Below are 27,195 nucleotides of genomic sequence, written 5' to 3' on the forward strand. Positions count from 1 at the left end.
GCGTCCTCTCGGTTTATCAGAGGGAGAGATGCTATCTTAGTGCTCCGTGAACCATTTTCCTTTTTTTTAATAACTCTGCAATTCATTTCAGACCATTTGAGAGAGAGAGAGAGAGAGAGAGAGAGAGAGAGAGAGAGAGAGAGAGAGAGAGAGAGAGAGAGAGAGAGAGAGAGAGAGAGAGAGAGAGAGAGAGAGAGAGCCTGCCTATCATTGTTTAATTGTGTCACAAAGTGGAACAGAGTGCCAATGTGACCTTGTGCTGTTTCAAATCATTCCTACTTTTGAAAACTGAGCCACGGTTTACAGTGTCACACGTCTTACTTTGAAACCTTCTTTTTATATCACCCACAGAATATGCAATCTAGAGCAGGTTTACAGGGTGAGTGTCACAACTTATTCTGAAACTTTCTTTTGTTCTAAGATACGGGATGTTATCTGGTGGAAGAACTATACTCACATTTTTGACTTAAGTAAAAGCATCAATACTGCAATGTTCAAATACTCTGTTACAAGTAAAAGTCCGGAATTCAAAAGGTATAGAGTAAAAGTAGAAAAGTATTGGCTTCAAAATGTACTTAAAGTAACAAAGGTAAAAGTACCTCATTATGCACAATGTCCCATTTAAAGTTTTCAAATGTATAGAAATATTTTGAAAATAGCTGATCTACAAGATCACAATGCGACGCATTGTGAGCTTGTAGATCGGCTGTTTCCAAATGGCCAAAATGGATATACAGTAGGGCTGAAGTGGTTAACATATGTTTTGTAATATTAATCAAAATCTACATAGTAAAAGTACAATATTTGGATCCGAGATTTAGTGGAGGAGAAGTAAAAGTATTGGAAATTAGAAATACTTCAGTAAAGTACAAATACCTCAAAATTGTATGAAAGTACAGTACTTAAGTAAATGTACTTAGTTACTTTCCACCTCTGGGCAACACATGATCATAGGAACAAAAACACTGAATTATTATTTTTATTACTAAAAAAAAAAACGCCCCTAAAATAAAACATTCAATTACAGTGGCAATTACAGTGGTTTAAAAAGTACTCAAATGTATTACTTAAGTAAAAGTATCAATACTGCAATGTAGAAGTACTCGGTTACAAGTAAAAGTCCAGAATTAAAAATTTACTTGAGTAACAGTACAAAAGTATTGGTATCAAAATGTAGTTCAAATACCAAAAGTTAAAGTATTAAAGTGTTTGAAAATAGCAGATCTACAAGCTCAAAACGCGTCGCATCAAAACGCGTTGTGAGCTTGTGGATCGGCCCAGATCAAATAGCCCAGATCATAATATAAAATGGGGCTAAAGTGGTTAACGTATGTTTTATAACGTATTCATTTATATATGCAAAGTAACTAGTACGTTTTAAAATAATTGTAGTGGAGTAAAAGTACAATATTTGCCTCTGAGATGTAGTGGAGTAGAGGTAAAAGTATAGACAATTGGAAATGCTCCAGTAAAGTAAAAGTATCTCAAAATTGTACTTCAGTGCAGTACTTGAGTAAAGGTACTTAGTTGCTTTACACCACTGCAGGCCAGTAAATTATGCACGGGGCTAAAGTGCTGGTGGGTTCATGGTGATTTATGACCATTGGTTTGAGATCTCACTGCTATACCTACTTACTGGTGTTAATCTCACACTATTAAACCTGGTAATATGCCCCACTCTGCTCATTTGCATAACCCCCCCCGCCCCCATGTTTTATCCTACTGTGTTTTTTTGTGCAGGACTCTCATGTGTCCAAACGGTACCGTGCCTTTCATGAATGAATAAGAGATGGTTACTATAAGAAGCGCCTGGTGTGGACCTGCTGGGCACCGCAGCCGTCCTGGTAATTACATTCCCGTCAGAGTCATCACTGAGCTCTTCATCAGTACAGTTTGACCCCCATTAAAATAGATTGCTTCCAAATCACAACGTTCTGCTCTAGTCTGATTGTCATGGTGAACATTTCTCTCTCCCCCTCGCTCTCTCAATCTGTTCGTGTGCGGTGGCTGTGGAGGGAGGCGGGGGGGGGGGGTCACACAAAAGTGTGGCATTTATGAGGAACTTGTTTCTCGTGATGAGTCACGTCGCACTCTATTAGTGCAGCTTTGAACTCGATGAGGCATGGTTAAAGTCTCCGCGAGAACGAAGTCTTTCAGTCAACGCCGTCCGCCGCACAAAGGCCCTCGTTTTCAGTTCGATCTTGGCATTGCTTTTTTTTTGGCCGGCCCTCCAGATGCATCATTCACCCGAGTTCAACGATCAAAATCAATAGCTTCTGAGACGTGACTAATGAATTGCTGCGCGAAGTCTACGTCTGAGACAGCAGTTTTGTAGCCTGATGTTGGTTACATCGTGGGGAACAACAATGCTCCATTTTCTCCTCTTATGTGTCCATGTCAGGAGACAACAGTGGTGGAAAAAGTACTCGAGTCCAGAATTCAAAATTGACTTGAGTAAAAGTAGGCTACAAAAGTATTGGCATCAAAATGTACTTAAAGTACCAAAAGTAAAGTACTAAAATATTTGAATATAGCAGATCTACAAGCTCACAACGCGTCGCGATGCGGACGTGTTGTGAGCTTGTAGATCTGCTATTTTGTGACACGCTGCGCGCTTGTAGATCTGCTATTTTTGAATAGCCAACAAATAAATAGATAAAGTGGTTAAAGTGATGATATATTAACTACTTTGGCTGGGGACCCCCTCTAGGACCACTGGGCCAAGGACCTCCGTATAGAGCCAAAACTAGAGCTTTAACAGGCACTTTAACAGCGAGCACTGAGGGGGTCCCTGGGGTGGGCCAATGAGTTGGACCCGTCCTTTATTAGATTTGACACCTACACCAGCCACTTCAGGCAGCCCAGAGGTGCTGCCCAGTTCCTCCACTATACACTACCCCCCAGTGGTGTAAAGTAACTAAATACATTTACTCAAGTACTACATTTAAGTAAAATGTTTAGGTACTTTTACTTTACCGGAGTATTTCCAATTGTCTATACTTTCTACTCCGACTCCACTACATCTCAGAGGCAAATATTGTACTTTTACTCCACTACAATTACGTGAAGACTTTAGTTACTAGTTACTTTGCAGATATATATTATTATTATTAAAACATACATTAACCACTTTAGCCCTATTTTATACCTATAGGCTATTTGAAAATAGCAGATCTACTTGTAGACCGGCTATTTAACATGTTGGTACTTTTACTTTTGGTACTTTAAGTATATTGTGATGACAATACTGTTGTACTTTTGAACATAGGCCTTTTACTTGTAACAGAGTATTTTTATATTGTGGCATTGCATTCAGATGGATGTCTCATTTCATCATTATGGACGACGATGGTAACTTTCTCAAAAGAGCTTATGATGTCTGGTCACACGTTGGAGGACTGTCAAAGAGGAGCCGTGCACACGGACACACACGCATATACACACACGCGCGCGCGCACGAACCCACACACAAGATCAGATGGCTCTGCGCTTGTATGTCCCCCGTGACCTTGTGGGATGCCCCCCCCCTTCCCCCGCACGCGCGCGCGCGCACACACACACACACACACACACACACACACACACACACACACACACACACACACACACACACACACACACACACACACACACACACACACACACACACACACACACACACACACACACACACCATGGGTGTACAGTGGAAATAATTGTCTGGTTTCACAGGGACAGGACAGTGAGACAAGTAATGGAAATGATAGAAAGATATCTGGAACAGATATCGGAGGAGGGGGGGCAGGGGGCATTATTGGCTTTTCGATCTATTTTCGATCTATGTTCCCATCATGTTAACTTTTCACGTCAGGACACAAGCTTTGAAATGCTTAAAGGACGATTTCATTCCATTTTCAACCCATCTCCATAGGACTGTGGACCAGTGTACTGGTAACCAGACAGAGTACTTTTTTTCCCACCACTGACTAAGACCTCCAATCAGTTCATCAGACCAAGGCACGGGTTAGCTGTCAAAAGACCGGGCACTGCAAGCCTCCTCAATAACCCTCAAGGTTTCCATTCGTCTCAAACCCACAATAAATCTAATTGGTTGTTGACGAGAATCCATTAGATTTGGGTAATATCATAAGTGTTTAAGACCATGACAGAGTAATCACTACCACACTCTTTCCATTCCCCCAGCCACAGCCACTGCGACGCATTAGCATTAAAACAATTTGAATGGAAATTTTGTGTCGCCGTGTCCAAAATGAATGGGTTTAATCAAGCGTGTCCACGAGGCATTCATTCAGTCACGCGCACCACAATGAACTTTAAGGGAGAGTGGTGAGTGTGGGGGGACGGGGGGGACGGGGACAACAAGAAGCAGAGAAGGACAGAAATAGTTCCATTTATTAGTGTCCAACGTGTTGACCTTGGCCTTGTTGTAAAAGCCATTCTGGTGTGGAGATGGAGAAATAAAATGCTATCAAGCTGCATTTATTAGTGAGCCAAGACACACGCACGCACATACACACACACAAAATGTGCTATCAACCTTTTAGAGTTTAATCTTTTCCAAGGCATTAAGTGTTAAGTGTCTTATTAGATCTCTCTCTCTCTCTCTCTCTCTCTCTCTCTCTCTCTCTCTCTCTCTCTCTCTCTCTCTCTCTCTCTCTCTCTCTCTCTCTCTCTCTCTCTCTCTCTGAGCAAAGCATGCAGGACTCTAACCTGCTCATCGGTAGCAGTTAGGGCTTCAGTGTCTCGCTCAAGGACACTTTCCCACAGTCCGGAGGATCACGCTGGGAACTTTTCCAATACCAAGACGGCCGCTCTTCCTCCCGAGTCACTGAAGGTTCAGATACCGTGTGTGCTGTAACTCCCACATGTTTTTCTCCCCCCCTTTCTTCAGAACAGGCGGGACAGTGCATCAAGCGGGACTTGATGCCATAGGAGAGCATTGAACTGAAGAGGCAATCATCATGTTCCATTTCCAGGCTTTGAGTGGCCATCTAAAAACGGAAAGTGAATCAGTGAAATGCTCTTTAACCACATCAAGACAGAGAGAGAGAAAGAGAGAGAGCACAAATACAATAAAGCCAAATACAGGTCAGTGGTGTAAAGTAACTCAAGTACTGTACTTAAGTACAGTTTTGAGGTATTTTTACTTTACTGGAGTATTTACCATTTTCAGTGCTTTTACTTCTACTCCACTACATCTCAGAGTAAAATATTGTACTTTTACTCTACACTACAATTATTTGAAAACTTTAGTTACTAGTTACTTTGCAGATATACATTAATACATTATAAAACATACATTAACAACTTTAGCCCTATTCTAAACCTAGGCTATTTGAAAATAGCCAATCTGCAAGCTCACAGCGCGTCACAGTGCGTCACATCGCGACAAGTTGTGACCTTGTAGATCTGCTAGTTTCAAACATTTTAGTACTTTTACTTTTGGTACTTTCACTCTCACGTACGTTTTGATACCAGTACTTTTGTAGAGAGAGCGAGTGTTTCGGACATATTCACATCAGTGCCACTGCCTGGGGAGTAAATTGCTCAGTCTCTCTCCTTCACAGAAGAGAGAACAGCTTTAACTCTTGGAGTAAACTTGCTGAACCCAGGAGAGAGAGTGAATTTAGGATTGAGGGGGGGATTTTATGCCAATTTCTCCATATTGCTACTTTTTGGACTCGACTGAAAACAGAAATGAACAGCAACAGATGGCGAGCCCATATCATTGGCCATATCCAGGGAAATATAGGTGTGAATAAAAGGTGTGAGTAAAATAACTATTTATAGGCTGCAAACGGTATTGAGAGGGTATTTGATCCTGCACGTTATGTGCTTAAAGGTAGGGTAAGTGATATGTTTGAGTTAACATAAGTGTTAAATAGCTCTATATTCTGATAGTAATCACTGCTATAGAGTGTTTGTTCAGTAACAAGGGTCTCCCTGTCACTCCAGCTTTTTAGGAAACAGAAAATCCATTTTCAGGTTGGGATACCACTTGTATCCAATTAATAGTGAGAACTATTACAGGATACAGGATAAGCAAGTGAAATTGTAACTGATGACACAATTGGAACTGAACCTATATAATTTAAGCTGACAAATGGGTGCTATTTTCCTCATATCTATACAGTGCATATGTCACATTATATTGATCATATAATGTGACACAAAGAAATGCATCACTTGTCCTTACTACAACTACACATTTGCAGTGAATTCAGCCTCTGACTCTCTGGGACTAAAGGAGTTCCAATTAACATGACTTAACTAATTAGCATCCTCTCGCCTTTATAGGTTCGATAGAAGATAACTGAAATGTTCCACATGAGCATGTCACGTGGACGCACGCACGCAGGCAGGCAGGCACACAAAAAAATGTATTCAAAATTATATTTAAAAATAATTTGCTTTTTTCAAACAAGTCATTTAATTTCCTCCCTCTATCCATCCTGTGTTGAGCGATTAAGACTGAACTGGTCTGGTGGCATATCTGCTCATTACCAAGTACAGCAGCTACCACAGCACCCAGTACAGACTTCCACACCAAGGCCAGCTACCACAGCACCAAGTACAGACTTCAGCACCAAGGCCAGCTACCACAGCACCAAGTACAAACTTCAGCACCAAGGCCAGCTACCACAGCACCAAGTACACTTCAGCACCAAGGCCAGCTACCACAGCACCAAGTACAGACTTCAGCACCAAGGCCAGCTACCACAGCACCAAATGCAGACTTCAGCACCAAGGCCAGCTACCACAGCACCAAATGCAGACTTCAGCACCAAGGCCAGCTACAACAGCACCAAATGCAGACTTCAGCACCAAGGCCAGCTACTACAGCACCAAATGCCACTTCAGCACCAAAGCCAGCTACCACAGCACCAAATGCAGACTTCAGAGCCAAGGCCAGCTACCACAGCCAAGCCCCCGGAACCGAGAGGGAGAACTTGAGAAGTGAAGCGCAATGGACATGGTGGCCGATTCTGGTACTGCAGCTTACTACAGCTGGGGCCAAACACATGAACGAGCGAAAACGGTTTCGACCAATGGGCTCGACTCACGAGCTTGCGCATTAGCTTGCACACGGGGTTGCGCACAGAGTTGACACTACTGCGCATGCGAGACAACGCACAGCGGCATATATATATATATATATATATATATATATATATATATATATATATATATATATATATATATATATATATATATGTAAAGTGGTGGAAAGTAACAAAGTACTCAAGTAAGGTACTTTTACTTTACTGGAGTAATTTTTACTTTTACTCCACTACATTTCAGAGGCAAATATTGTCCTTTTACTCCACTACAATGATTTGAAAGCTTTAGTTACTAGTTACTTTGCAGATATAAATGATTAAATTGTAAAACATTAACCCCTTCAGCCCTATTTTATACCTAGCCGTTCTACAAGCTCACAACGCGTCGCATCACAGCACGTTGTGAGCTGGTAGATCTGCTATTTTCAAACATTTTAGTACTTTTACTTTTGGTACTTTGAGTACATTTTGATACCAATACTTTTATACTTTTACTCAAGTAAATTTTGAATTCCTGACTTATACTTGTAACAGAGTACTCCTACATTGCAGTATTGATACTTTTACTTCAGTAAAACATTTCAGTACTTTTCCCACCACTATACACAAATCCACGGAGAGCTGCCCTGCGCGCAGCCATTGCTGCGGTGTCAACGCTCCGCGGACGCGACACCGCAGCAATGGCCGCCTACAGGCAGCTACAGGCAGCGCGCCTGTGGATTCGTCTATACATCTCCCTATTGCCTATTTTGGCCCAAGTCACACTATAGGGCCTATAGTGTGACTTGGGCCAAAATAGACAATTATTAAAATAGGCCAAAACAAATGTCTAAGTCTGGAGTAAATCAGTAAATCATTTGGCTTAAGTCAGGTTTAATCCTATTTAAACCTATTTAAATCTCTTATGTTACATAACTGAAAGACATTGTTATTTTTATGTCAATAGTCATAATTTGTTATAAACGTTTTGGGTGAAATGATTAAGAAATATCATATCGTTTTGGATCAGGTTTTTCTTTTTACAGAAAAACTTAAAAGAATGACTTAGGCCATTAGTTTAGGAAGGTGACGCTATGCTACTATATATTTAAGAAACCTCTGGTATTTGTACTTTTTCCAATACTTTTACTCCACTACATCTCAGAGTCAAATGTTCGTCAAAATCCTCCCCCTCTCTCTCTCTCTCTCTCTCTCTCTCTCTCTCTCTCTCTCTCTCTCTCTCTCTCTCTCTCTCTCTCTCTCTCTCTCTCTCTCTCTCTCTCTCTCTCTCTCTCTCTCTCTCTCTCTCTCTCTCTCTCTCTGCTTGGCACTCACACTCTCTCTGTGATGTTATTTTAGTCTGCCCTGAACACACATGGCGGCCTAATGAAGTGTAGATGATGAGCGCCATGGCGAGTGGATGGCGTTTATCATTGACTTTGTGAGTTTAGTTCACAGAGCCCTGAATAATTCATAATGTATGAATAGAGGCTTTAGAGTCTATCACAGTTGGATAATGTATTCCTCCTTGAGCCCTCCCCCTGAATGCTAATGAGGGAAGCAAGCAGCCAAATGCACGACACCACTGGTGTAATATAACTGAGTAACTGAGTACTGAGTAGGAGAGTAGAAGTAAAAGTACTGAAAACTGGAAATACTTAAAGTAAAAATACGTCAAAATTGTACTTAAGTACAGTACTTGAGTTAATGTACTTAGTTACTTTACACCACTGCTGCTCAGACGCGTCAGTCGGCCGTTACAAATGGTGAGAGAGAGAAAAAAAAAATAAAAAATAAAACTCAGGGGCTTTAGGAAGGGAGGGGATGGAGACAAACTCATCCTGACCCCAGTGCTCCCTGGGAGAATGAGTTTTTTTTTCCGATGGAATGAGTGATCGACAGCAGGGGCTCTGTCTAGCTCGTTAGGGGCCGGTGTCAGGCGGTAATGGACTGCTTCATCCAGTGGGGATCAGCAGAGGCCGAGGGCGAAGCGCGGAACACGCCGGCAGAATAAAAAAAGGGATGGATAAATGACAACTGCGCCCTGGGTAATCTCCCCCTGAGCTTGCCTTTCATCGTGGCGGCAAAGCAGTTAAACAGCGGCAGTATCATTTAAAGTGGACCACAACACACGCGCACGCACACGCGCACACACACACACACACACACACACAGAGTGGTGTGAAAAGTACTCGGACGTTTTACTTAGGTAAAAGTATCAATACCGCAATGTAGAAGTACTTTGTTTAGTGCAAGTCCGGATTTAAAAATGTACTTGAGTAAAAGTAAAAGTACTAGAACGTTTGAAAAAAGCAGATCTACAAGCTCACAACACGTCGCGCTGTGAGCTTGTAGATCGGCTATTTTCAAATAGCCTAGGTATAAAATAGGGCTAAAGTGGTTAATGTGTGTTTTATAATGTAATCATTTATATCTGCAAAGTAGGCTAACTAGTAACTAAAGATTTCAAATATTTGTAGTGGAGTAAAAGTACAATATTTGCCTCTGAGATGTAGTGGAGTTAGTATAAGTAAAAGTATAGACAATTGGAAATACTCCAGTAAAGTAAAAGTACCTAAAAAATGTACTTAAGTACAGTACTTGAGTACATGTACTTAGTTACTTTACACCACTGACACTGGTTTTATTACCACTGGTAATAAAAGCACACACACAAACACACTTACGCACACACACACACTCACAGGAGCGTGCACTCTCGCACACACACACACACACACACACACACACACACACACACACACACACACACACACACACACACACACACACACACACACACACACACACACACACACACACACACACACACACACAGAGCATCTGTTTGTTAAACATATTTTTCCCAGCACTTCAATGGGCCTTTCAGACAGTCAGGTCTTTGATTATGTTGTGTCATAAATTAGATTTCACCTTGGGAGTCAAATCAGTTCTTTTTTCCTCGGATCCAAAACATCGCTCGGAGACGCCGAGCCGAGCGACCGTTAATTGTTTCTGCGTCCCTGCGACGGATGAAATATTTAAACTCCACGCCACTCCTGTAAACACGGCGAGGAAATCAATTAGACTCGCGTCTCTCTCTCTTCCCAACAGTGCGGAGCCTGCTCAACCACAAAACTTTATTCATTAACGTATGATTGAATTAGCGGCGCACGCTCCTGAGAAACACCGTAGCGCGATCCATTACGCGTGAATAAAATAGACCGGCGACTCATCAAAGTTCCATTATGTTTTAATTCCTCTCCGCTGGTGAGCTATACGTCCTATAATAAAGATGCTTGCTATAGCACTCAGCACCGCACCGTAAACATTAGCATCATGTGTGCCAAAGGGCCCTTGAGAAATAAGCTCACATACTCAGGCCTCGTGCAATAGCAAGATGGTGTTTCTTTCTCCAGGAGCCCAAATTAACCCATTCAATCGGGTGAAAGCATGCGTTTCATTTTAGATCTTAGCTATACATGAGTGTGTGTGTCACGATTTTTGTGCCACTCTTTGAATAATAAATGTCTTTTTTTTCAAGCACATTTTTTTTAACATGTTCTAATCTTTGCTTCTGGGGGTCCCTAGAGCAAAATGTTATGAGATGGGGTGGGCGGCCAAATACATGATGTAATTCTGGGGGTCCTTGACATGATTTTTTTGTTTTTGAGAACCACTGTAGCAACATACGTTTTTTTCAGAAAACTGTTAGGATTTAGGTGACGTTTTTGTAGAATTGGTGTTAATGGGTTAAAACAAAGCTTGTATTGTTTCGGTATGATGTGTGGGGATGTCTGATCCTTTACCGCTCCCAGGACTCCATAGCAGATCAATCAAAATCCAAATGGCACAGGTAATACAAAATAAAGAACTCACAAACATCCAAGTATTACATGGAATGCAAACATCATGTTAATGTGTGCACAGAAAGGATAGAAGGTTGCCTTGATTTGTACAGTTTAATAAACTAATACTTAGTTGACTTGCTGCTTGCTACTCACAGCACATTGTGTTGCAATGCGCTGTGAGCTTGCATATCGGCTTTTTTATGTGAATGCCCCCCGAAGAATAGGGATGCTAGGATCCGAGTGGTTAAAGCAGTGGTTCTTCGCAATACATTACTTATACAAGACTACTCAAATAGAATGACGTTTTATAAATATCAATAAATAAAGTAATTACATTGTATGCTCAGAGTTGTTCTTCACTTGGGCAGTGGGCACTATAGGCCTATTGGTTCATATGAAATGCATGTTTATTTATTCGACCTGTAACGAGTTATAGCCCCAACACTGTCAGTATCTCATAAAAACAGATTAAAACTGACTGACAATGAAAACTTGAAGTCAAAACTAAATAAAAATTAAAACTAATGACGAATGGCAAAACTGTCATAATCTTGCAGTCAAGTCACCGAAACTGAAATGACTTGGATCATGAGACCCCTCGAACCCGAGGCTTCTCAATATCCCACTTTGGAACACAGGCGAAAGGAGCAGAAGTGTCCAAATCCTTATATGGGAGTCTCAGGTGCGCTCGAGGGGGGAAAGAGGCAACAGGAAGATGAATCGTGGTGAATGCGTGATTTGATTAGACAAGAGTGTTCCTTTAATTTAAGTCACGGCGTAAAAACGCACCCCTTAGAGCCAATTAAGACCAATTAACTGAAAGCAATTAACTGTGGGATCAGTGAAAAATGAGCTGTTAGCGCCGATTTTGTTTCGGTCTCCTTTAATGAGGCCACGTGATTCAATTCTCTATTATCTGTTCACACCCCTGGAATTAAAACCAATTCAACTTCCAAGTACTTTATCAACACGCGGGTGGAAAACTCATATGTGTGCCAAAACTGTTACTTTTCAGGATTCAAATTAAAAAATAGCAAAAGTAGCAGATCTACAAACATTCTAGTACTTTTACTTTTGGTACTTTAAGTACATTTTGATGCCAATACTTTTTTACTTTTACTCAAGTCAATTTTGAATTTGAAAAGAAATTAGAATTTCTGAAGAAAGAAAACATTTGAATTTGAAAAGGTAAGAACATCGTTAAAAATGCCGGCAGAGGCTGCAGCCTCTGGGAGTGAAAACCCCTGGCAGTGAATGTGTTAACGCCCTACTTACACACTAAAGCGTCACACAATAGCATCAAAAGTAGCAGATCCACAAGCTCGAAACGCGACGCAAAGCTCTGCGTTTCAAGCATTTCTGCAACTTTTTGCTGTTTTTGAATTTCAATGAAAAGTAACAGTTTTGGAAATTTTTCCACCCGACAGACACAATATGGTTGATTCTATTAGTTGAACTGATCCTAGAACATGATTCAGTCACATGATCATCAAATTAGTCTTGTGTGTAAATGACAGTAAATAGTAGCCTTGAAATAATCAGTTGCTATTAATTAACTCTATTCTACGTTGACTGATAATCCGATGCAGTCATTAATATCAACGCATCAGCAGATTGAAGATGAGCTCCTATAATTCACTTTCGTAATGCAAGAGTCGTGTCTGAAAATAATTACATTTAGACGTCAGACGATGCGGGCAGCTTAATTGAAGGGCAATAATGCGCGCAGAGTTATGGATGTTAGATTGTGGATGTTTAACAAAGTGGTTCACACAGATTAACGCACAGCCTCTGCTATCCGATTAGCAGCTAACCCGTTCAATTCGGGAACGCATCTGTGTCATTTTAGATTTTAGCTACAACAACTATTTTATACTTTGGCTATTTTATACTTTGAGCTTGTAGATCTGCTATTTTTAACGGTAATTTAATATTTCCCATGTTAAATGGGGGGGGGGGGGGTCCCCGCAGCTAAATGTGTTAATATAGCGTTGCAATCATTTTAACCATGTTATATTTTAGCTGTTAAAAAATAGCAGATAAACAAACTCATAGTGCGTGACTTTGTGCTATGAGCTTGTAGATCTGCTATTTTTGGATTTATTTTTGGATCTGCTAATTTTGGAAATCTATATATTATATATATTGTCCAATTTTTGCTTCTGGGGGGTCCCTGGCACAAAATAATTTTTGAGATGATGGGGGTCCGCGGCCAAATGCGTATCCTTTTGGGGGTCTTTGACATGAAAATGGTCGAGGACCACTGCTCTGGATGAGGTGAAATCATTGAATCTCACATGGGTAGCAGAGCAGAAGCCCAAGTGTCGAGGTATTGGTCTTAACATGCGCTCGCTTCATGTTATATTTAACCTTAATTAACTTTATCATCTGACGGAGAGAGGCAGCCACTGCATAATTCATCTCATTCCTATGTAAATAGCTATGGAAATGACAGCCCAATTAAAAATCTTTACGGATGACACACACACACACACACACACACACACACGCACACACACACAAGTGCCGGAACACGTGAAATCTCACTACAAACACTATACAAAAACGCTGGAGTGCACATATCACGGCAAGTCCTTGGAAGATTAGAACAAGAATCTGATTTGAGTGTGTTTTAATCAGTGGTGAAAAGTAACTAAGTACATTTACTCAAGTAAGTAAGTAAGTAAATTTTTGTTACTTTTACTTTACTGGAGTATTTCCAATTGTCAATACTTTTACTTCTACTCCACTACATATCAGACAGAAATATTGTGCTTTTTACTCCACTACAATTATTTGAAAACTTTGGTTACTAGTTACTTTGCAGATACATTATTACATTATAAAACATACATTAACCACTTTAGCCCTATTTGAAAATAGCCGATCTACAAGCTCACAACGTATTGTGAGCTTGTAGATCTGGTATTCGCAAATATAATAGTACTTTTACTTTTGGTACTTTAAGTATATGTTGATGCCAATACTTTTGTACTTTTACTCAAGTACATTTTCAATTCTGGACTTTTACTTGTAACAAAGTATTTCTATATTGCAGTATTGGTACTTTTACTTAAGTAAAACATTTGAGTACTTTTTCCACCACTGATGTAAACTTAGTTGTGTGCCATGTGTCATGCACCGAAAAATAGCAGATCAGTGTGACACGCTGTTTAGCTTGTAGATTTGCTATTTCCGGCTTAGTACTTATGTTTAAAAAAGGCAAAATGTATTAAAAAAATTACATTCATAAAATCGCTGTCCTAAAATGTTCACAAGTATAGAAACCTGGGAACCCATTGTCAAATAAAAAGGAAAAACAGCACCCCCAGCGTTTTTCACTTTTGCATTTGACTCTGGGGGGAGTGATTAAATAAATAGACAGACGATGACTGGAAACCGACGTTTGGTCTCTGCCCTCAGCCCTCCACTTCCGGTGGTGCACAGTCTATGTTTTCATTCCCACCAACAGTATTTCTCCACGGAACACTAACACCATTTCTCCAAAAGAACATGGATCGTTTTGGTTATAAGCCCACTTGTTTCTATGATGGAAGAACAAGTTAAAATGTTACAAACTTTCCGTGGTTTTGTCGGGTCCGAGGACGCTATTGTTAAATGAGTTTGGGTTTGTTTCCAGTGGGAAGCGAACGCACAGATGTAAATCCCTCCCAGTACATTTGATTGGGTAAAGCGCAATGGAACAGAGTTTTTTTTGTGTTTGTTTGTATGCATGTCCCTATGTATGAGCACAGCAACAATACCTGCAGCTGATTGCAACACAAAGATGCAACCAGCCACTTAAGGATGTGCAAACACACACACACACACACACACACACACACACACACACACACACACACACACACACACACACACACACACACACACACACGAATGACCGATCTACAATTTGAGTGCTTTAAGTACTTAAAAGTAACTTAAGTGAGTACAAATATGTAAAAGTACATACATTGAGTAAAGATACTTAAAATGAGTAAAAATACTTAAAAGTCATCAAAGTCTGTAAAAGGTAACTAATTCAAGTAAAACCACAGATGTTTTTGCCAACATAAAGTTATTTTAAAGCAGTCTTAGTCTAATAATAGCTTAATGAAATGAACTCAAAGGCACCACTCACTTCAGTTCACACTGGGTGTGATTTTTTTTCCTACATTTCCTGAAAAGCAACGTACACGGTTTCCGACGGAAACAAGGTGTGTGCCTACAGTGGCTTCCTGTTTGCCTCTGTGGTTTTGATCAGTGGTGTAGTACTTTTTTTTCCACCACCGGTTAAAAGGCATAAAGAATGACACCGCCTACACATTTGATGCATTTCCGTATCGATAGAGAACACAGTCTGTTCTGCATTTCTTCTCTATTTTAGCGGCTAACTTCACCAAAAGTTGTCTTAGGACATGGCTGCTAAAACTCCTAAAAAGCTCGTCTTAGACGCTCTTAAGGATCTGGGCAGGTCTGAGCTGGAAGAATTCTGCAGCGTTTTGCTTGATCTCAGAGAAGAACCACGCATTCATAAATGTGACATGGAGGATAAGAGTAGAACACAGATTACCGATCAGTTAGTTGGAACTTTCACTGAGGACGGAGCCATGGAAGTAACACTGAAGATTATGAAAGAGATCGACTGCAACAATGTTACCAATGATCTGGGTACGTTTTCATCTCAATAGAGGACTTTGTGTAGGCAGTGATGTTTGATTTGTTTGATTATAATTATAAGAATAGAGACATAGATTTGATATCATAGACACTATAGGACAGTGGTTCTCAAAGTGGGGTCCGGGGACCGCCAGGGTCCTCAGCTAAATGTATTAATACATCATCACAAACATTTTTAACCACTATATCCAGATTTTAATATACATCGGCTATTCAAAAATAGCAGATGGACAAGCTCACAGCGCGTCACTTAGTGCCTTGCTGTGAGTTTGTACATCTGCTATAAAAAATCTTGAAAGCATTGGAACATTTTGAATTATTTGAATTTTTTTTTAAACCAATAGTATAGTGACTTATAAACACATATACTGTAACATTATAACAGTGATTATAATGCTTATATTATAACACATCATGAGACTGACCAAAAGAAAAATAGCAAAGTATCAATCATAAAAAAAGTAAAGTTTGAGTTTCCAGCAATGTTGTGTTGTGGGCTTGTACTGTAGATCTGCTATAGTTTCATGTTATTCTTCTAATTTTTTTTCTGTTTTGAAATGTATTTGTTGCAAATGTTTAAATAGCTTCCAGGTATTATTGTCTCCGCCAGGCCGAAAGGCATGGCGAGAGAGTATGTTTTACCCCCTGTCCGTCCGTCCGCGTGTGCGTGTCCGTCTGTGTGTCATTCTGTCATTTTGTGTACAGCTAATCTCTGGCACCGTTGGCTTGATCGCAGCGAAACTGTGCACACACACTCCCTGGATGCCAGAGCAGAACCTCTGCTCCAAATTCTTCACATGGGCCTTTTATAGCGCCACCAGGAGGCCGATTTGTGCAAAACACCTTTTTGGACAGTACTCCTACAGATTTTGGCCAAAAATCCCGCAAATCGGTACACAGTATCTCTATAGTAATTAAAAGAAACGGCTCATTTCAGATTTTTCATATCCTGATTGGCAAAAATTGCTTTTCAAAGTTTGCAGGAGTACTCCGTTTCAAACAAAATGCCTCAAATCATGAACACAGAAATTTTGCACACACATTCCCATTAGCCAGAGGAAGAAATGCCATTTGAAAATGTTCAAATCAGCCTCATGGTGGCGCTGTAACAGGCCGATTCGTGTTTTTACCTATAACTGCACCGATCAGTGTAAAACTTTGTATGCACACTCTCTAGAGGCCAAGGAAAAGCCTTTGCCCAGCATTTTTCACATTTGCCTTTTATAGCGCCACCAGAAGACAGACTTATGTAAAACAAATTTTTTATATTAAGCCTTCAGATTTGATCCAAATTTCACTCAAATCGGTACACATGATCTCTATAGTCATGTGATCAAGACGGATCTGTTTGATTTTTCATATTCCATCCTGATTGGCTAACATTGACATGTAATGTTTGCAGGAGTGGCCCGTTTTGAACAAAATGCCGCAAATCATGAACGCAGCGTCCGATTGCGGTGAAACTTTGAATGCACATTTGTACTACGTTGAGGAACAAATGCCACCCTTTTAACATTGGCCTGTTATAGTGCCACCAGCAGGTCAAATTTTGCAAAACACATTTTTAGAACAAAATGCCTCAAATCATGTCCGATTGCCGTGCACGGGCTAGGAATAAATGGCACCCTTTTCACATTGGCCTATTATAGCGCCACCAGGAGGCCAAAATAACCTACCTGACCTGGCGGAGACCTGTGCTCCGAGGAGCACTTTTTCTAGTTCATATGTAGGCCGTTCTTTATGTTTCTATGATTTTATCTTCCTTCCTACAGAACAAGCAGTCAACCTGAAGAACCAACTGGAGTCTGACCTCAAGTCTCTACAGGACACCATGAACAAATACAAAGACTTTCAACAGACATACAACAAAGTGATTGAACACAACAAGAAGCCAGCGGCGGACTGGCCATTTGGCGTACCGGGCAAATGCCCGGTGGGCCGCTGGCCCACTTTTTTTTAAATATTTTTGCTCCCGTTTTAGGATTATTACGGTCATTTCCGGGTCGCGCGGCCAAATTATTAGTTACGTTAATGTTTGGGCTGGGATGCTTTCCAGCAGGGCTGGGCTGCTGAAACAGTGAAACGCTCCCCCCCCCCCCCCCCCCCGTTGACAAACCCCCCCACCGGATTGGGCCGGTCCGGACCAAAATGCCAGGGCTGAATTTTGGTCCCAGTCCGGCCCTGAAGAAGCAGGTGGTGACCACAGAGAAGCAGATCAGAGCAGAGATTGAAAAGCTCCACCAGTTCCTGAGAGACGAAGAGAAGACCAGTCAAAGAGTCCATTGTCAGAACCACAGCTGATGTCAGGAGTGATGATAGACGTGTCCAAACACCTGGGAAACCTGACCTACAGAGTCTGGGAGAAGGTGAAGGACAAGGTCAAGTTCACTCCTGTCATTCTGGACCCAAACACAGCAAACCCCTGGCTCTGTCTGTCTGAAGACCTGGCCAGTGTGAGACGTACGGACACAAAGCAGCAGCTTCCTGACAACCCAGAGAGGTTCACAAGGTATGCCAGTGTTCTGGGTTCAGAGGGTTTCTGTTCAGGAAAACACAGCTGGGAGGTGGAGGTGGGAAACCACCTTGACTGGGCCATAGGTTTGGTTAAAGAGTCTTTTGACAGGAAGGGAAAGATGGGTGTCACACCAGAACATGGGGTCTGGTGTTTAAATCTGACTGATGGGAAGTACAGCAATGGGTATGATGATAAACCCATCTCAGTCCAGAGGAATCCTCAGAGGATCAGAGTCCAGCTGGACTATGGTGGGGGAGAGGTCTCCTTCTATGACCCTGAAGACATGACTCAAATCTACACTCATACACACTTTCACTGAGACACTCTATGCTTATGTCAATATTGGAGAATCTACCATTGATATCAAAATCTGTCAAGTAGAGACATCTGTCTCTGGGATGTTACAGTGACGGCAGTAAGGTTTGTGCGTGCGTGAGCGTGTGAGAGAGAGAGAGAGAGAGAGAGAGAGAGAGAGAGAGAGAGAGAGAGAGAGAGAGAGAGAGAGAGAGAGTGTGTGTGTGTGTGTGTGTGTGTGTGTGTGTGTGTGTGTGTGTGTGTGTGTGTGTGTGTGTGAGAGAGAGAGAGAGAGAGATCCCTCTGGTCCCTTAATTAGCATCTCGACATGTTTACCATGTGTCTCACTTGGGCCCTGGTGTTGGAGGTAACACCATTCTTGGTGATCAAAGGAAAAGTGACCATGCCAGTGTCTCCAGACGCTATATCCTGAAACACTAGCTAATTACCCTTCTCCTCAACACAGTGCGCATGCACACACACACACACACACACACACACACACACACACACACACACACACACACACACACACACACACACACACACACACACACACACACACACACACACACACACACACACACACACACACACACACACACACTGGTGCAAAGTAACTAAGTACATTTACTTAAGTACTGTACTCAAGTACAATTTTGAGGTATTTGTGCTTTACTTGAGTATTTCCAATTTTCAATACTTTTACTTCTACTCCACTACATCTCAGAGGCAAATGTTGTACTTTTACTCCACTACAATTATTTGAAAACTTTAGTTACTAGTTACTTTTCAGATATAAATTATGATATTATAAAACATACATTAATCACTTTAGACCTATTTTATACATAGGCTATTTGAAAATAGACGATTAGGAGGCTTCTGGGGGCGACGGTAAAAATATTAGTATTTTCCTCACATCTGCACACAGCTATTGGCCTCTAGGGGAGTGTGAGATGTATACTCAGAAATATAAAATATTACATAAAAATGGAAATATATATGTTTTTGTACTGCAGTACTGTAACTGAGTAAATGTACTTAGTTACTTTCCACCATTCCACCATTCCACCTTTTCAATTCCATTTGAATCAGCTAATGTGAATTAAAGTACTTAAGGGCAGACCGCCTGAATAATTTACCAGCTCTAATGACCCTGCTGGAATTAAGCATGAAGTTGTATTATGCATGCATGGAAAGAAGAAAAAACGTTTTTTTTTTTTTTTTAATGTGACTCGGAATTGTCAAGCAGTGACGGTCCGTGGTTATCCAGGGAAAAGGGGGAGAAAAAAAACGAATTTCTTGGAAGATAATAAATGACTTCATGGTTGATTCATTGTGACTTAAATGAACTGTTGGCTTAAGGTAGCAGGTGAGGGTCGCTGTTATTGTGACTTTGTGCACCGTTTCCGTGAAGGTGTGGCGCTGGTGGCGAAAGACGAAAGCAGGTCAGCTGTGTTTCGTCAGGACCAGAGGCGTCTATTCAGAAAGAAAAAAACCTAGAGAGTGGCAAAAAAAAGTGACCATTTAAGCCTGAAGTTAAAAAAATAAAGCATAAATTGCTAGCCGCGCCCATTAAAAGTAAATCTGGCGATTCAGGGGTCTGGTGATAATGTTAAAATTCAGTATGAACCAATCTCCAAAGAGTCCCACTTTGGCCACGCCCCCATCTCAGAAAACGTCTGCACTGAGAGGGCTTTCAGACTGAATAATGGGGCGAAACAAAATGAAACTTCAGGCTGAGTGTCAGACTACGATCTACTTTCTATTTTTGAAAGGATAAACTTTTCTTTCTTCTTTTTTTCCGCCTGTAATGACATGCCCAAAATAGGGAGGCCAGATTTAGAATTGATTAATGCAGAGGTCTTCAACAGGGGGTCCGCGACCCCTAGGGGGTCCGCGGAGGTACTGCAGGGGGTCCGCGAAATTGTTGTTTGATTAAAAATATTTTTGTTTTTAAAAACTTTAAAAACGTTTTTTTAATTAACTTTAAACATAACATGACATATATATATTTAATAGCTTAGTATTGAATGCACTAAGCTATTATGTATAAACATGGTATGTTTATACATATTTTGTAGAGAAAGGTCAGTGCTGTCAGTTCAGCAAAAGCTAAGGTATGGCAAGATTAGGGTTGCCAACTCCCAGAGATTAAAATAAGGGACACCTATCCTTTTTTTTAGGGGGTCAACCCCCCAAAACCCCCGAAATGCATAGAAAAGTATGCATTATACATAACACAATACAAACACAATGGTCTTACACCTGCATTAGGCTACAATTCATGATTTTTTTCTCTTTTTTTTTCTGGCACCAAGGTATGGCACCTGCCATACCCAATTGATGCCCCTGAGAAAGGTCCTTTTGCACACCTACTGGGTCAACCTGTGAGTAGGAGCAGGCAACCATTTTTTCATGTTTATTTATATAAAACACAATTGTATACATAAATATACGATATATATGGTAGCCTACCCCCTACCCTACGAGGTAGGGGGTCCCTGCTCCATCACCCCATCAGTTTGGGGGTCCCTGGCCTGAAAAGGTTGGATTAATGAATGCATAGTTGGAGAAAGAAAACAAGCGTCTTGAAGTGTCAACCTAAAATCTGATTAAATCTACAAAAAAACAAACATTCAGGGGAGGAGACATTCAGGGGAGGAGGAAATATATATATATATTTTAAAACATTTTATCCCACGATTTTTGTAACCCTTTTTCACCCAGTGCCAAAGGAGAAGAAAAGAGAAGAAAGAGAGAAAGAAAAGGAAAACAAACAAAGATGAAAAATGCAACAGGCCCGTCTTTTTGTGCTTCTCCCCAGTGATTCATCCAAGTACTTTATGAGTATACATGATAGATTAATGAAAATTGGGACTTTGACAATTTTAGGTATGCTTGGTGAGGATCCAAAGGTCGGGGCTGGTCGTGGTTTCGATCCCCACCTACGGCGTGGAAAAAAACCCTGCAATGAATTAAAATAAAAAAAATCCTTATTGTTTTAACCATCTAAATGGACCAAGAAATCACGTTTCTCACCATCACCTAACCTATTTGTACAATTGTATTATTACAATATGTAGGCCTACACTGGCAAACTTTGACAGATGCCTGTTAAGCATAACCCTTCAAAGACGGTACTTCATTCATGACTTATAATATTTTAGATCTATTCATATATTCACTGGTGATAGATGTACACACTACAGTATATATAAATGTATATATTCACTGTACCTTTTATATTTATTGTTAGACTTTACATTATTATTTTCACTTATTCAGAGATCCACCTCAAATGCAGATCAGTCTATCTATTAGATAGATCTAGATATATCTAATCTATTATTTCTAGTATAGTATATATACTAGTATAGTATATATACTTTTAATCTATAAATGTACATATACAACATTGTGACAACAAATATATACATACATCGTCGCTGTTGGGTGGAAACCTTGTTTGTCCAAAACCTTAGATCTGCTAAAATAGTGAAAATAGCCAATCTACAAGCTGACAGCACGTCGACACGTTGTTGACACGTTGTTGTGCAACAAAACATCCTCAGAGGATAACAATACCCTTGGCAGCAAGTGTCCATTCATCAAAGATCTCAAATAAGTGGCAATTATTTGTTTTTCACGTTGGAAAGCTGCATCCACCAAATTAAATATGTTGTTTTTGAACTGGGAAACCCACATTTGTTTGTTTGATTGATTGAGGACTTTTATTAACATGTTTGTTAACCGCGCGACAGTTCAGTCGGAAAAGCTAAGCTAGAACGTCTCTGCTCCGCTATGAGCTACAATACTGCTACAGTGTGTGCACGCACGCACGCGCGCGCCGTTGTAGGTGCTGTATTTGTCAGTGGTGTAAAGTAACTAAGTACATTTACTCAAGTACAGTACTTAAGTAAAATGTTGAGGTACTTTTACTTTGCTGGAGTATTTTCCAATTTTCAGTACTTTTACTTCTACTCCACGACATCTCAGAGGCAAATATTGTACTTTTACTCCACTACAATTATTTTTTAACTTTAGTTACTAGTTACTTTGTAGATTTTGATTATTATTACAGAACATATATACATTTCGGCCATTTAGAAATAGCCGATCTACAAGCTCACAATGCGTCGCGATGAGGAAGACAGGCAGCATCTTCTGACAGGGGGACCAGCTCACTGCTCATATCCAGCACAAACGGATTGGATTAGAGCGCCATTGCTTCAAGTTGTGACTCTGAATTCAGATGCTGTCTGTCTGTCTGTCTGTCTGTCTGTCTGTCTGTGTGGTGGAAAAAAGTACTCAAATTCTTTACCTAAGTAAAAGTACCAATACTGCAATATAGAAATACTCTGTTACAAGTAAAAGTCCAGAATTCAAAATGTACCTGAGTAAAAGTACAAAAGTATTGGCATAGAAAAAGTACTAAAATGTTTGAAAATAGCCTATGTATAAAATAGGGCTAAAGTGGTTAATGTACAGTATCTGAAAAGTAACTAGTAACTAAAGTTTTCAAATAATTGTAGCGGAGCGGAGTAAAAGTAAAATATTTGCCTCTGAGATGTAGTGGAGTAGAAGTAAAAGCATTGGACATTGGAAATACTCAAAGTAAAGTACAAATACCTGAATATGGTACTTAAATACAGTACTTAAGTGAATGTACTTGGTTACTTTCCACCACTGCTGAAAAATAAGGGTTTTGGTCTGTAGGCCTACAAGGTTTCCACCAAACCACCACTGCTGAAAAATAAGGGTTTTGGTCTGTAGGCCTACAAGGTTTCCACCAGACAGGGAGGATATGAAAGACATTTAACAATCACATTGACCCCACTGTCTGGTAGGGAAAAAGTGGGGAATCCTAATCTGTTTTACATTTATACAGGTATAAATCCTGTTGGGACACAAGATGTCTTTTTCGAAGGAGCCCAATATCCATTTAATGACTCATAAATAATTCAGTGCTTTTAAAAGCAATTATATCCGACTGGCCGCGGGATGAAAAACTACTCCCTAATTTAAATTGAGTCTGAAAAGAGGATCTGCTATTTATTACAAAGCTAGAATAAAAAGGTCTCTCTCTCTCCATGTCGATGCAGAGGTGAAAGTGGCTTGAAACTATACCCCAACCTTCACGTCCTCATATATGTTTTCCTCATTTATGCATCCCTGAACGCATGTATTCAACGTATTTATGCATGCGCAGCATGGTGTAGAAATTACTCAATATCATGCATAGAAATTGATTTCAATCAAATTCTGTGCGTACTATCCGTGTTTATCGGATTGTGTAGGCCTACCGCAGAATAATGTGTTAATGTTGACACAAAACTTCAATAAACTGTAAAATAACGGAGGACACTTTTTCGGCGAATTCAAATTTGCCATCTTTTAACTTCCGGTCCTGCAAAGAAACTGGAAACGACTGCTATTGGCTGCAAGCACAGCGAGGGCGGGTCTTCATTCGGTAGAACCAGTAGAAGCTCTTGAAACTTATCCTACTTTATCATTCATTTTAAAATGAATGGGACCATAATTTACTAAACGCATATCATAATAAAAAAAAAAAAAATTAAACTAGCGATTGAAAACATTGAGTGTTTAAGAACATGTTTACTAAGGTAATAAAATCAAGTGTAAAGTCCGGACAAAACCTTGTTCACTTGTAGGAGACTAAATTCTTCTGGAGCCTGCAGGAGGTGAAATAGTGACATCTGCTCGGCCAATAATTGGAACTGCATCCTAAAGAGCCACAGGAAGTGGGCTTCAAATCCAAGCAGAGATTCCTTGGCGCCTGGTCCTCGTACACAGTGGTGGAAAGTAACTAAGTACATTTACTCAAGTACTGTACTTAAGTAAAATGTTGAGGCATTTGTACTTTACTTGAGTATTTCCAATTTTTGTATTAGTATTTCCAATTACTTTTACTTGTACTCCACTACATCTCAGAGGCAAATATTGTACGTTTACTCCACTACAATTATTTGAAATCTTTAGTTACTAGTTACCTTGTAGATTTTGATTATTACTACAAAACATACAGTAACCACTCCAGCCCTATTACACATTTTGTCCATTTGAAATTAGCCGATCTACAAGCTCACAATGCGTCGCAATGCGACACATTATGAGCTTGTAGATCTGCTATTTTCAGAAGATGTTTATACATTTGAAAACTTGAAATGGGACATTCTGCATAATGAGTACTTTTACTTGTGGTACTTTAAGTACATTTTCATGCCAATACTTTTGTACTTTTACTCAAGTACATTTTGAATTCCGGATTTTTACTTGTAACAGAGTATTTCTATATTGCAGTATTGATACTTTTACTTAAGGTAACATAGGGCTTAAGTGGCTAATCCATAAAGTGCTTTTCCGCCCTTCCTAGAAAAATAATGGAGTCAAATTTCTAGTTTCTAGTCTAGTTCTTCAGTAAACAGAAAATACAATAACAGGTGACTTGCCAAGTACAGTACTCAAGTAAATGTACTTTGTCTTTTAGTTTTTAAGTTTACTTGTTTGTAGGTGAAAAGACATAACAGAACACAGGTGACATAAATGACAAAAAAATAAGAAGAAAAGACAACAATAGGGACTGTGTGTGTGTGTGTGTGTGTGTGTGTGTGTGTGTGTGTGTGTGTGTGTGTGTGTGTGTGTGTGTGTGTGCGTGTGCGTGCGTGTGTGTGAACTTACGAATGACGATCATTGATGAAATGCAACTGTACATTTTTGCAACCACTGTGTCTCAGTAACAGGAATTGTTAAAGGCATTCCTTTATAACCTCGACACTCGGAACGTCCGCGACCCCACATGGAGAAGTGGAGCCCCGGCCAACAGCATCCCATTGTTCTGTCTGACTTTCAACTTTCAAACAACCTTTTGTATTTAAATGGTGAAATATGGAAATTAAATCAAAAGTGTGAATTTCAAAAGAGATCGCATGATGATTTTTGTCCTCTGCCCCCCCTCCCTCTTTGCCCCCCTGCAAACAAATGAATAAACCGCCTTGCAGGGCAGAAACCTCCTATCTCCAATTTTAAAAAAAATTGTAAATTAATGCCCTACTGGATCATACGAGAGCGTCGCACACAAGAAGTGAAAATAGACGATCCACGTTGCAACGTGTTCTATTTTCACTCATTTACATTTTTTTTATATAATAATAAAAATAATAAAATAAAAACGGTTTTGGACATACAAGGTTTCCACCCGAGAGCACTTTGAAATGGTTGTGGCTGGGTGGGTGGGTGGCTGGCCGGGTGGGTGGGGAGGAACAATCCCATCTGTGGGGATGGTAATGAGTCTGGGAGCGGGGTTGGTGTCTTTCACAAACTGCAGAGGTGAAAGTGGCCGAGTTGAGTTGTGAACCAGAAAACCACCAGGGAGAGAATGTCAAAGACAATGGTTTTTACTTCTGCTACTTATGTGCGCAAGAGAGAGAGAGAGAGAGAGAGAGAGAGAGAGAGAGAGAGAGAGAGAGAGAGAGAGAGGGGGTGGGGGGTAGGGAAAGAGAGAGAGACATGGGTTCGGTCTGCTTCTGGAACCAAACCAAAGGGTGAGCCGCCCCAACAGATGTCCCGGTGGCAGCGCCTACACCTGTCACTGTCCCCAACACATGTCCCAAGGCCACCGGATCACCTGTCACAGAGCCGGGCGGGACCAAAGGTCAAGCGGACAGCAGCCGCATTCCAGCACAGCTGCTCCCTGTCAGCAGCCACATCGCATTTTTATCACAGGCAGATGTAACCAGATGAAGCGATGCACGCACAAACACACACGGGTACGCACGCGCACACACACACCGCATGCCTGCGCACACGCGCGCAACACACATACGTTTGTACTAGGCTACTATACTTGTGAGGACATACAACATTTCGGGATGGAGATTTCACGAGTGCAGTTTGTTTGCAATATTTGTGCCATTTTTATCACTAAGCCTAAAGCCAAAAAATATCAGAAGCAAAGATTTGAGTAAAACATTTAGCTTTAAAAAATATATATATATATTAAAAGATTTGCACACATATGTTCAGGATTTTTCAAAAATTGCAGATTTACAAGCTCATAGCGCGGCACTCGGTGCCGCGCTATGAGCTTGTAGATCTGCTATTTTTGAATAGCTCAATTATAAAATAATGGTTATAGCTCAAATCTAAAATGACACAGATGCGTTCCCGGATCGAATGGCTGCCCGAGAGATTGCCTGCAAGACACTCCGCTGCTCTTGTGGAAGATAGATTGGACTAACATACTACTGTCTGTGAACCGTGTCAACTTGAGGAATGTGACAAACCACATAACAAGTTTCTTTCAGAGGTTAAGTGATATTTTTTGCATATATTGACCCGGCAACTTTGCATATGGGGCTAAAAAAAATTGCCCACATTTTTGCAAGGGGCATGGGGACAATTTTTATTTATTTTTTAATTTAGAGTAGCCAATAATTTGTTATCCCCTTTTTTTCTCCAATTTAGTCATTGCATACAACATGGCTGTTGTATCCTACTGACACACCTGCGAGTGAGGAGCCCCCACAGGGAGGACATAGGGCATTCTTACTACCCCTCGGGCCTAACACTCCCTGCTGACAGGTGGTGCCGCCCCACTATTCCCCCCCGCCGATCCACTATTCTGTCATGCCTATATGTAGAGTCCCCTGTATACATGGCACCCATTTAAGATGTGGGACATGGTATCAGCTATTTGTTCATGACCATGATGTATACAGTGAGGACCATGGTTGCCTGGAAACCAGATGGAGAGGTTAAGTTTACATGGTAAAACCTGCAACCTCGCTTT

At 40.6% G+C, this 27,195-nt stretch overlaps 1 pseudogene across 1 annotated transcript; it reads left to right on the top strand.

The window, feature by feature from the left end:
• Window positions 1–15,309: 15,309 nt before the first annotated feature.
• On the top strand, window positions 15,310–26,147 carry LOC308076411 (zinc-binding protein A33-like; annotated as a pseudogene). Its single transcript has 4 exons — window positions 15,310–15,562; window positions 17,344–17,468; window positions 17,869–18,463; window positions 26,019–26,147. The product of its transcript is annotated as a zinc-binding protein A33-like (transcript).
• The last annotated feature ends 1,048 nt before the right edge of the window (window positions 26,148–27,195 follow it).

Source organism: Gymnoscopelus braueri (assembly GCF_963280865.1).
Source record: "Gymnoscopelus braueri genome assembly, chromosome: 20".
In the NCBI taxonomy this organism is placed as follows: domain Eukaryota; kingdom Metazoa; phylum Chordata; class Actinopteri; order Myctophiformes; family Myctophidae; genus Gymnoscopelus; species Gymnoscopelus braueri.